Source organism: Alligator mississippiensis, chromosome 11 (assembly GCF_030867095.1).
Source record: "Alligator mississippiensis isolate rAllMis1 chromosome 11, rAllMis1, whole genome shotgun sequence".
Lineage (NCBI taxonomy): Eukaryota > Metazoa > Chordata > Crocodylia > Alligatoridae > Alligator > Alligator mississippiensis.
Window position 1 is genome coordinate 69,215,738 of NC_081834.1, and position 9,575 is coordinate 69,225,312.

The 9,575-nt window shown below is 55.4% G+C and overlaps 1 long non-coding RNA gene across 1 annotated transcript in view; it reads right to left on the reverse strand.

Moving 5' to 3' along the window:
• The window catches only part of LOC132244222 (uncharacterized), a 34,336-nt gene extending 25,325 nt beyond the window's left edge, over positions 1 to 9,011 (reverse strand). The window contains exon 1 of the long non-coding RNA XR_009455795.1: positions 8,861 to 9,011. This is a non-coding gene — a long non-coding RNA (uncharacterized LOC132244222). The remainder of the gene's footprint in view (positions 1 to 8,860) is intronic.
• Between the last annotated feature and the right edge of the window lie 564 nt (positions 9,012 to 9,575).

A 9,575-nucleotide genomic window follows, 5' to 3' on the forward strand; every position in this document is an offset into this window, starting at 1 on the left:
ATCCGTGTTGTCTGGTCTCTATGCAGCTAGACAACGAACTCCAGGGAGTTTTCTCCCATGACACTGCCTATACTGAAGCAGACCCAACAGCTGCCATCTTAAGTAATTCCTAGGGACACTTTCTCTGATGGAGGAAACAGCGGCAGAACTTCAATGAGCCCCCGGAGGAGCTGGAAGTGTGTCTGAGGCTGCCAATTCAGACTTGAAAATCAATTGTAGAAGACCTTTGCTGGCACCTGTTGCCTCGCCTGTTTGCTCTGACTGCCATTTGCTTTGATGAGACTTTGCATGCACTTGGCTGTGATCCTTTGAAATATTCCTTATAAAGCAGTTTTTTAAAGTGTAGCTGTGCAAGAAGTGTAATAACTTACACTTTTGTTTGTTCAAAGGCATAATGCAAGTGCCACATTAAAGCCACTAAAGAAATACACTTCTGAATTGTAATGATTCACTCTACAAACTAACCTGAACAAACTGTAGCTAAGGAGAGGAACCAGAAGTGTTCCCAGTTGGAGGAGCCAAGCACTGATACTGAAGCAAACCAACACTTGCAGGGATTGTTAGCCAACAGGCCTGTGCGAAGTGGGTAGTATTTGCTTTGGATCAGGCTGATTTGGGGGACAGTGATTCGATTTGGTGATTTGAATCACTGTCCTGACTTGATTCAGCCAAATCTCCAAGTCATCCAGGCCAGGCCCATCCCCTGCCCACTCTCCCAGCCCAGCAATGGCTGCCCTGCCCCATCCAAACTCCCAGCACCTGGGGGAAAAAAAAGCCCTGGCCTCGCAGGTGCTGGCAGGTGGGCGGGGGGCATTGCCCTCTGCCCCCCCCCCCCACTGCCCCACGATGCATGGGAGGGCTCTCCCATCCCCCCCTCCCCTAGCCCCCTCACAGGTGCCCCGCACAGGAAAGCTCTGGCCCTTTAAACCAACGCTTAAAGGCCCTTTAAAAGACATTTAAGCTTTTAACGTTAAGGCTTAAACCTTTAAGGTTTAAAGATCACTTCTCGGCCTCTTGAAGGCTCAGATCAAGTGTAGTGATGCGCTGCCTCATGGTGTCCGACACCATCCAGTGGTCCTGCGACATTTACGTGGAGCATATCACGGGCCACCGCCAGTACACGTACCCCACCAGGAGAACAGCCGCCGGACCGGACCCAGAGGGGACTGCCTGAACACCCCACCTGTGCACCAGATGGACCTTCGCTTCAAGAGGATTCATCAGCAATGGACGACGGCCCTGCGCCACCCGAAGAGGACCCCCGCGATAGACTGTATCTAGACTGAGACACTTTATCTTCGGACCACTTCTTCCACCGTTGCGGACCATTGTCACGGGTATGTGTGTTTCTATCCTCTTTTTCTCTCAGCGTCGCGAACCCCCTCCCTCTCCTCCCCCCGGCTTAGTTGGCTAACTTTGTATCGCATGTAACTTAGTTGTGTTCCCCACCTCACCCCCATCCTTCTATTCTTAGTCCCTCTCCCGGGCACTCTGTATTTCCCTATCAGCTTTGTCATCTTTTTTTTTGGATTTACAATCCTAAACATCTTCTAATAAAAGTCAATCTGTACTTATCAGTTTAATTGCTGAAAAAGACGGAGAACCGCTTACTTTTGCGCCACGCCTGGCCTGGTATTGCACCATTTCCAGGATGGTATTGCACAATTTCCAAAAAAAAGTGAGCTGACTAGAAGCTTGCTTTCCTTTCTCCTGTTGCAGCAAGGGTTCTCGTCAGTCATGATGGGCTAGAGAAGGCGGTGCTGCCAGTACGTCCGAAAGAGTATCTGGTTGCGCAAGCGACCGTGCTTCTCAGGTTAGTAGCCAAAGGGTCTTCCAGTTCTCCGGACCCCGATAAAGCGAAAACCCCAGCTCAGGCTAGTAGCCGAAGACCTGGGGTCCCCCTCGGTCAGAGTAGGCAAACGCCAGGGCTCGGAGGACGGAACGTGGAGCAACACCCCCAGGTCTCAAGGACGCCCTGATCCACTAACAAGAACGTTCGAGGCACGGAGACCCCAGCTAGGGCGGAACGTCAACTGTGGATCCCGGAGGACCCTCCCAGGAGTGTGGACCAGCAAACCCAAGCCAGCGAAGAACCCCTACGAACCCCCCCCCACAATGTCGGGACCCCAACAGGCGGCGGTGGACCACTGACCATTGATCGACCCCCAGAGGCAGACACACTCTCAGAGCCCAGAACCCCGGCTGACGAGAGCTGCCTCCCGGCAGAGGACCCCGGAGCCTGAGGACGACCCCCGGATGACGACAGAGCGCCCTGAGCGACAGCGGACCCCTCCAGACCCCCACAGTGCCTCGGTGACAACAGCAGGCCCTGAACGACGATGACCCCTGGACCCCGGCGGTCCCGAGGATGCCCCCCCCCCGAGGGTCTCCCCATGCTGGTGGAGGAGCCCCGAACCCCACCAACACCAGACCCCCCCGCGGACAACCCAGGGGAAGGAGTAGACGTGACGGCGCTCACGTTCCTCCCCTTCCCCATCCCGGACAAGCTGTTCTGCCCAACCTGCCAGCCGCCAAGACAGTACAGATCGCACGGCGATATGAACAAGCACCTACGGCGCTTCCACCAGCTGCTCCTAGCTTTCTACTGCTCCCTCTGTGGCACCGAATACGAGGACTTGAAGCTCCTCAAAAATCACCAGAAGGTATGGCAAGGCCACGGAGCCAAGAGGAGACCCAGCACACTGGTGAGGTCCGCCACCCCGGCCCAGCACACCCAGGCCACAGCGCGAAGACCCACCAGACTGGCTTCCCCGCCGACAACCCCACCAGACCAGACCTCCGGGGACTGCCCGACGGAGAGACCTGCCCCGATGATGCCACCGTGCAGGCCTCTGCCCAGGGACCCCTGACCGGACACGACGCCCCGACCTGACAGCCCTCCTCCCGAACCCCCAGGGCCACCCGAGGTCCCCGTCTCACTGAGGATTCTGGAGCCGCCAGGAAGAACCGAGCAACTGGGTGCCCTCTGGCCCCCAAGCGTGCCGGGATCTCCCAGTGCGGAGCCCTCCCAGCAGCAGAGAATGCCGACCCCAGGGCAGACCCTCTGGCTGGAAGAGCTCTCCCGGGCCACCGCCTTCGAGGCTTTCGAGGCCTCGTTGGCCCGGCTCACAGAGGAGCTCTCGGCGGCTGCCCGGCCTGGCCAACCCCGAGGAAACAGTAGACCAGTGACGTGACGGGACCACAGACCGCAGCCGCAGAGGCGACCCAGGCACCAGCGCTATGACCCGGTGGCAGCCTCCCGGATCCAGAAGCTGTAGTGAGCCAACCATCCCAAGGCGGTGAGAGAGATCCTGGAGGGACCCTCGGCCTTCTGCCAGGTCCCCCGGGAGGCTCTTTTCAGTTATTTCAGCAGGGTCTTCAACTCCCCAGCGGAAGCCGCTGCCCCAAGCCCTGCGACCGTCGGAGCACTGACCCCCGTGCCCCTGGTGGAGGGGTTCGAGGAAGCCTTCATGCCGCAGGAAGTGGAAGCCCACCTGAAGAGGACCAGGGACACCGCCCCCGGCAAGGACAGGATCAGGTACGGTCTCCTTAAAAAACATGACCTGGGCTGCCTCAATCTTTCTGTTCTCTTCAACACGTGCAGAGAGTTCCGGCGCACGCCCGCCGCCTGAAAGAGGGCCATGATGGTCCTCATCCACAAGAAGGGAGACCCAAATGACCCAGGCAACTGGAGACCCATCGCCCTGTGCTCCACCGTCGCTAAACTGTACACCAGCTGCCTGGCGGGCCGCATCACCAACTGGGCAGTGACAGGCGGAGCCGTCAGCCGGAGCCAGAAGGGGTTCATATCCACAGAGGACTGCTACGAACACAATTTCACCCTCCAGATGGCCCTGGACAACGCCCGGAGAACCAGGAAGCAGTGTGCGGTGGCGTGGCTGGACATTTCCAACGGCTTCAGTTCCGTGCCCCACTGCCACATCTTCGACACCCTCCGCGAGCTGGGCCTGCCAGACGGCGTCATCAACCTGGTGCGCGAGATCTACCACGGCTGTACCATGACCGTCCGCGCCACCGATGGGGAGACCATGTAGATCCCCATTCGGTCGGGAGTGAGACAGGGCTGCCCCCTCAGCCCCATTATCTTCAACCTGGCCATGGAACCGCTCCTTCGAGCCGTGGCAGGCGGCCCCGGTGAGCTCGACCTCTACGGCCAGAAGTTGAGTGTCCTGGCCTATGCCGACGACCTCGTGCTCCTCGCCCCCGAGGCCACCCAGCTGCAGCAGATGCTGGACGTGACATCTGAGGTGGCCAGGTGGATGGGCCTGCGTTTTAACGTCGCCAAGTGCACCTCCCTGCAAATCGAACGGAAGCAGAAGAGCTGCGTCCTGGACTCCACCCTCAAGATCCAGGGCCAGGCGATGCGGCACCTGTGCGACGGCGAGGCCTACTGCCACCTGGGGATGCCCACCGGCCAACGGGCCAGGCAAACGCCAGAGGAGACCATCAACGGCATTGTGCAGGATGCCCACAAACTGGACTCAGCCCTGCTGGCCCCATGGCAGAAGATCGACGCGGTGAACACCTTCCTCATCCCCCGCATTGCGTTCATCCTGAGAGACTCGGCGGTCCCCAAGACCCCACTCAAGAAGGCAGACGCTGAGACCCGGCGGCTGCTCAAGAAGTGGCTGCACCTGCCACTGAGGACCAGCAATGAGGTCCTGCACATCCCCTCCCAGCAGGGGGGTGCCAACGTGCCCCGCATGGGATACCTCTGTGACATCGCCGTGGTCACCCACGCCTTCCGCCTCCTGACCTGCCTGGACACGACGGTAAGTATCATTGCCGCCAGCGCCCTGGAGGAGACCGCCCGCAAGAGGATCGGCAGGCAACCCACCAGATGTGACTTGGCCACCTTCCTCAGTGGCTCGCTGGAGGGGGGAGTTCAGCCGAGACGGCGGGGACTTTGCCTCGCTGTGGAGCCGAGCCCGCAACACCACGCGCCGCCTCGGGAAGTGCATCGGCTGCGCCTGGACCTGGACCGAGGAGCGCCGGGAGCTGGCAGTCTCCCTGCAAACAGCCCCGCACGCCGACTCCATGACCATGACGCCCCGCACGAGGACCTTCCTGGAGAGGTTCCTGAAGGATGCCATCCGCAACAAATATGCCAGTGAACTAAGGGCCAGACCCGACCAGGGCAAGGTCTTCGACATCACCTCGAAGTGGGATGCCAGCAACCACTTCATGCCTAGTGGGAGCTTCACGTGGTTCGCGGACTGGCGCTTCCTCCACCACGCGCGCCTCAAATGCCTGCCTCTCAACGGGGACGTCCGCTTCGGCCACCGGTACAAAAGGGGCCGGCAGTGCAGCTACGTGGCCGAGACCCTCCCCCACGTGCTGTGCAGCTGCAAGCCATGCACCAGAACCTGGCAGCTCCGCCACAAGGCCGTCCAGGACCAGCTGGTGAGGGCCATCCCAGCCGCAGCGGGGCAGGTCTCCGTCAACCACAACATCCTGGGCTGCGAGAGCCAGATGCGCCCCGACATCATGATCACCGACAAGGAGGCCAAGAAGATCGTCATCATGGATGTCAGCATCCCATTTGAGAACCGGTGCCAAGCCTTCACCGATGCCCGGGCTCGCAAGCGGGAGAAGTACGCCCCGCTGGCCGACACCCTGAGGGGCTGTGGATATGACATGATGGTCGACGCGCTCATCGTGGGAATGCTCGGAGCATGGGACCCCAGCAACGAGAGCGTCCTGCGTGCCTGCCGCGTCTCCTGCTGTTACGCCAAGCTGATGCGCTGCCTCATGGTTACCGACACCATCCAGTGGTCCTGCGACATTTACGTGGAGCATATCACGGGCCACCGCCAGTACACGGACCCCACCAAGAGAACAGCCACGGGACCGGACCCAGAGGGGACCGCCTGAACACCCCCCCCCTGCACCACATGGACCTTCGCTTCAAGAGGATTCATCAGCAATGGACGACGACTCTGCGCCACCCGAAGAGGACCCCCGCGATAGACTGTATCTAGACTGAGACACTTTATCTTCGGACCACTTCTTCCAACATTGCGGACCATTGTCATGGGTATGTGTGTTTCTATCCTCTTTTTCTCTCAGCGTCGTGAACCCCCTCCCTCCCCTTCCCATTTCCCCCCTCCCCCTACCCCCTGGCTTAGTTGGCTAACTTTGTATCGCATGTAACTTAGTTGCGTTCCCCACCTCACCCCCATCCTTCTATTGTTAGTCCCTCGCCCGGGCGCTCTGTATTTCCCTATCAGCTTTGTCATCTTTTTTTTGGATTTACAATCCTAAACATCTTCTAAAAAAAGGCAATCTGTTCTTATCAGTTTAATCGCTGAAAAAGACAGAGAACCGTTTACTTTTGCACTGCGCTCGGCCTGGTATTGCACTTTCTCCAGGACCGGCACCAACCCAGTCCGTCAGACTGCTGGAACTATAGGAACAAAAAGTGAGCTGACTAGCAGCTTGCTTTCCTTTCTCCTGTTGCAGTGACGGTTCTCATCAGTCATGACAGGCTAGAGAAGAAGGTGCCACCAGTACGTCCGAAAGAGTATCTGGTTGCGCAAGCGACCGTGCTTCTCAGGTTAGTAGCCAAAGGGTCTTCCGGTTCGCCGGACCTCAATAAAGCGAAAACCCCAGCTCGGGCTAGTAGCCGAAGACCTGGGGTCCCCCTCGGTCAGAGTAGGCAAACGCCAGGGTTCGGAGGACGGAACGTGGATCAACACCCCCAGATCTCAAGGATGCCCTGATCCACTGACGAGAACGTTCGAGGCATGGAGACCCCAGCTAGGGCGGAACATCTACTGCGGATCCTGGAGGACCCTCCCAGGAGGGTGGACCAGCGAACCCAAGCCGGCGAAAAACCGCAACGCACCCCCTGTGATGTCAGGTCCCCGACAGATGGCAGCGGACCCCCGACTGTTGACCGACCCCCGGAAGCAGAGAGACTCTCAGAGCCCAGTACCCCGGCTGATGAGAGACGCCTCCCGGCAGAGGACCCCGGAGCCCTATGATGCGACCCGGATGACAACAGAGCACCCCGAGCGACAGCGGACCCCTCCAGACCCCCACGGCGCCTCGGTGACGACGACGACCCCCGGACCCTGGCGGTCCCGAGGATGCCCCCCCCCCGAGGGTCTCCCCACGCTGGTGGAGGAGCCCCGAACCCCACCGACACCGGACCCCCCCACGGATGACTCAGGGGAAGGAGTAGACGTGATGGCGCTCACGTTCCTCCCCTTCCTCCTCCCGGACAAGCTGTTCTGCCCTTTAATGTTAAAAGCTTAATTTTTAACGTTAAGCATTTAACATTAAAGGCCCTTTAAACAGCTCTGGCCCTTTAAGAGCAGACATTTAGTTGGATTAAAAAATACCAGGCCCTATCTAAACTAGTTCACTTGTGGAGGCAAACCAACTTAGATCTGGAGTGGCTTTGTTAGGTCTACTCAATGTCTGCTCACATTTGGGGCACAGCCCCAGGGCTTGTAAAGCTCAGCTACTCTTCCCCACTCTTCCTACCTGCCTCCTAACTCTCCCAATCCCCCCACCCCTGGAACTACAACCCCACACAGACGCATCAACACCCCTCACCACCGCAGGGTCATCTGTCCTTCCCTCTCCACTCCCTCCACCTGCTAGGCCCTCTCTATCCACCCCAAATTACCTACATGGAATTCCTGGCACCAGCCAAGGTGTGCGCTTGCTGCTCCTGATCTATCACGGTACAGCTTAACAGTAAGATACATGAGCATAGACCAGGTGCAAATGTCTGCACAAACCTGAAGGTGCAACCCTGCCTTGCCTTCTGCCTGACTTCAGACTAACACAGCTAACTACCTCACTTTTCTAGACACAAAAGGAGGTTTGCCACGCCTGCCAGGCTGAATTCTCCAGGCTTAGGCAGATGTACTTCAAACCATTCCATTTCCCATACCACATACACAAGTCAGGTCAGGTTTCTGTCAACCAGTCCTACTTTGGGTTAATTCCTTGACAAGTTAGCAAACAAACACAAGTCCAACAACATTCAAGGCAAGCTGAGGTGTTCAGCTCCTCCAAAAATCTATTCTGCTGCCTTTGTGAATATGGGGGATTTGTACACAGACCCCATGTGCATGCCTGCACATCCATGCAGGCATGCGTGAACGTGCATGTGTATGTCCCTGCTTAACATCTGCTTCATTCTCCTGGAGTGTCCCTTCTTGAATGTAGAGAAAGCACCTTGTCCCTTCCAAAGCAAATCATAACAACAACTAAAGAAATCAAGCCCGAAAACTGGGGAATTTTACAGCCTTCATTTAGGTAATCCAATTAAGAGCGTATGGATTGGGAGGAAAAATTGTTTAAAAAAAAAAAATGCACTACCAACCCCAAAAGGGAAAGTAACTACTGTAAAAGTTTAAAGGTGGCATTTTTATACTCAACATCAAGATGAAGTGTGGACATGCTGGAGAATATGAGAGCCAAAAGTCTTACCACATCAGTACCAATGTGCCCTTTAACGTTTTCAAATGTTTAGGACTTGTGTGCCTGCCTAGGAAGATAGGGTGTGAGTTAACAGCATACCAACTACTCTTCACTGATTTCCTTTATGGACAATTTGAAAGAGCTCCAGCATGGGTTCTATGCAGCTCAGCTCAATTAAAAACAAAGCAAAATTTATTTAATCCCACCCCCCAAACTCAACTAACAAAAAAAACCCAAGTCCCTACTGTAAAAGTACTACTTGGAAATAAATGTTGAGGTTAAACAGAACCATAACATTTCTAGAGGATCTCTGGAGTTAGCTGCATTACTTTGAGCTGAACTTAAAAGTATGCTGAAAGTGTTCATATACAAAGTTATTGCAGATTTGTACACAGCTTACCTGTGGATGAATAGACCATGGCAAAGAAATCCTCAATCTGCTTCTTATGATCTCTCTCCACCTCAAGTAATGTTTTGTTTAAACACCACAAGGACCATGAGCACCCATCATAAATGCTGAAGGATGAATGTGTCTTTTTTTTCAGGTACCAGTTACTGTGTTGGAAAAGAAAATGGATGAAGAGATAAGAACAGTGAGAGAAGAATAGGAGGGCAGCAGATACAGGCTAAGGTTAAGGCCCAAACTGATTAAGTACATGCCAAGCTAGTCAAAGCTAACCAGGATCTCCAGTCCTAAAATTCAAAGGAAAATCACTGTGATTTATTTTCACAAAACAGAAAAAGGTCCTGCCCTTTAATGTCCAAACACAAATACAACCCAGCTTCCTTCATTCTGAATCCCAACAGCAGTATTATAAATCGTGCCTCACCTTGGCAAAATATTTGCAGAGCAATCAACAGCAAAGACTTGAGGACTTATCTCCTGCAGATTGTTGCACTCAAGCCCCAGCTCCAAACACAGCAAACTACTTAATTAATTAAATTCCCCACACCTGGCTCAAATCACCTCTCCAGCTCCCAGAGGGATCACCTGTGGCCATTATTCTAACCCAAGGAAGAAGTTTAACTCCTTCCCTGCCAATTTCTGAGGATAAAAAATGGTTTCTTTATTACTCATTGGGATGAAATCTAGGGAATAAAAACATTAGTGGATT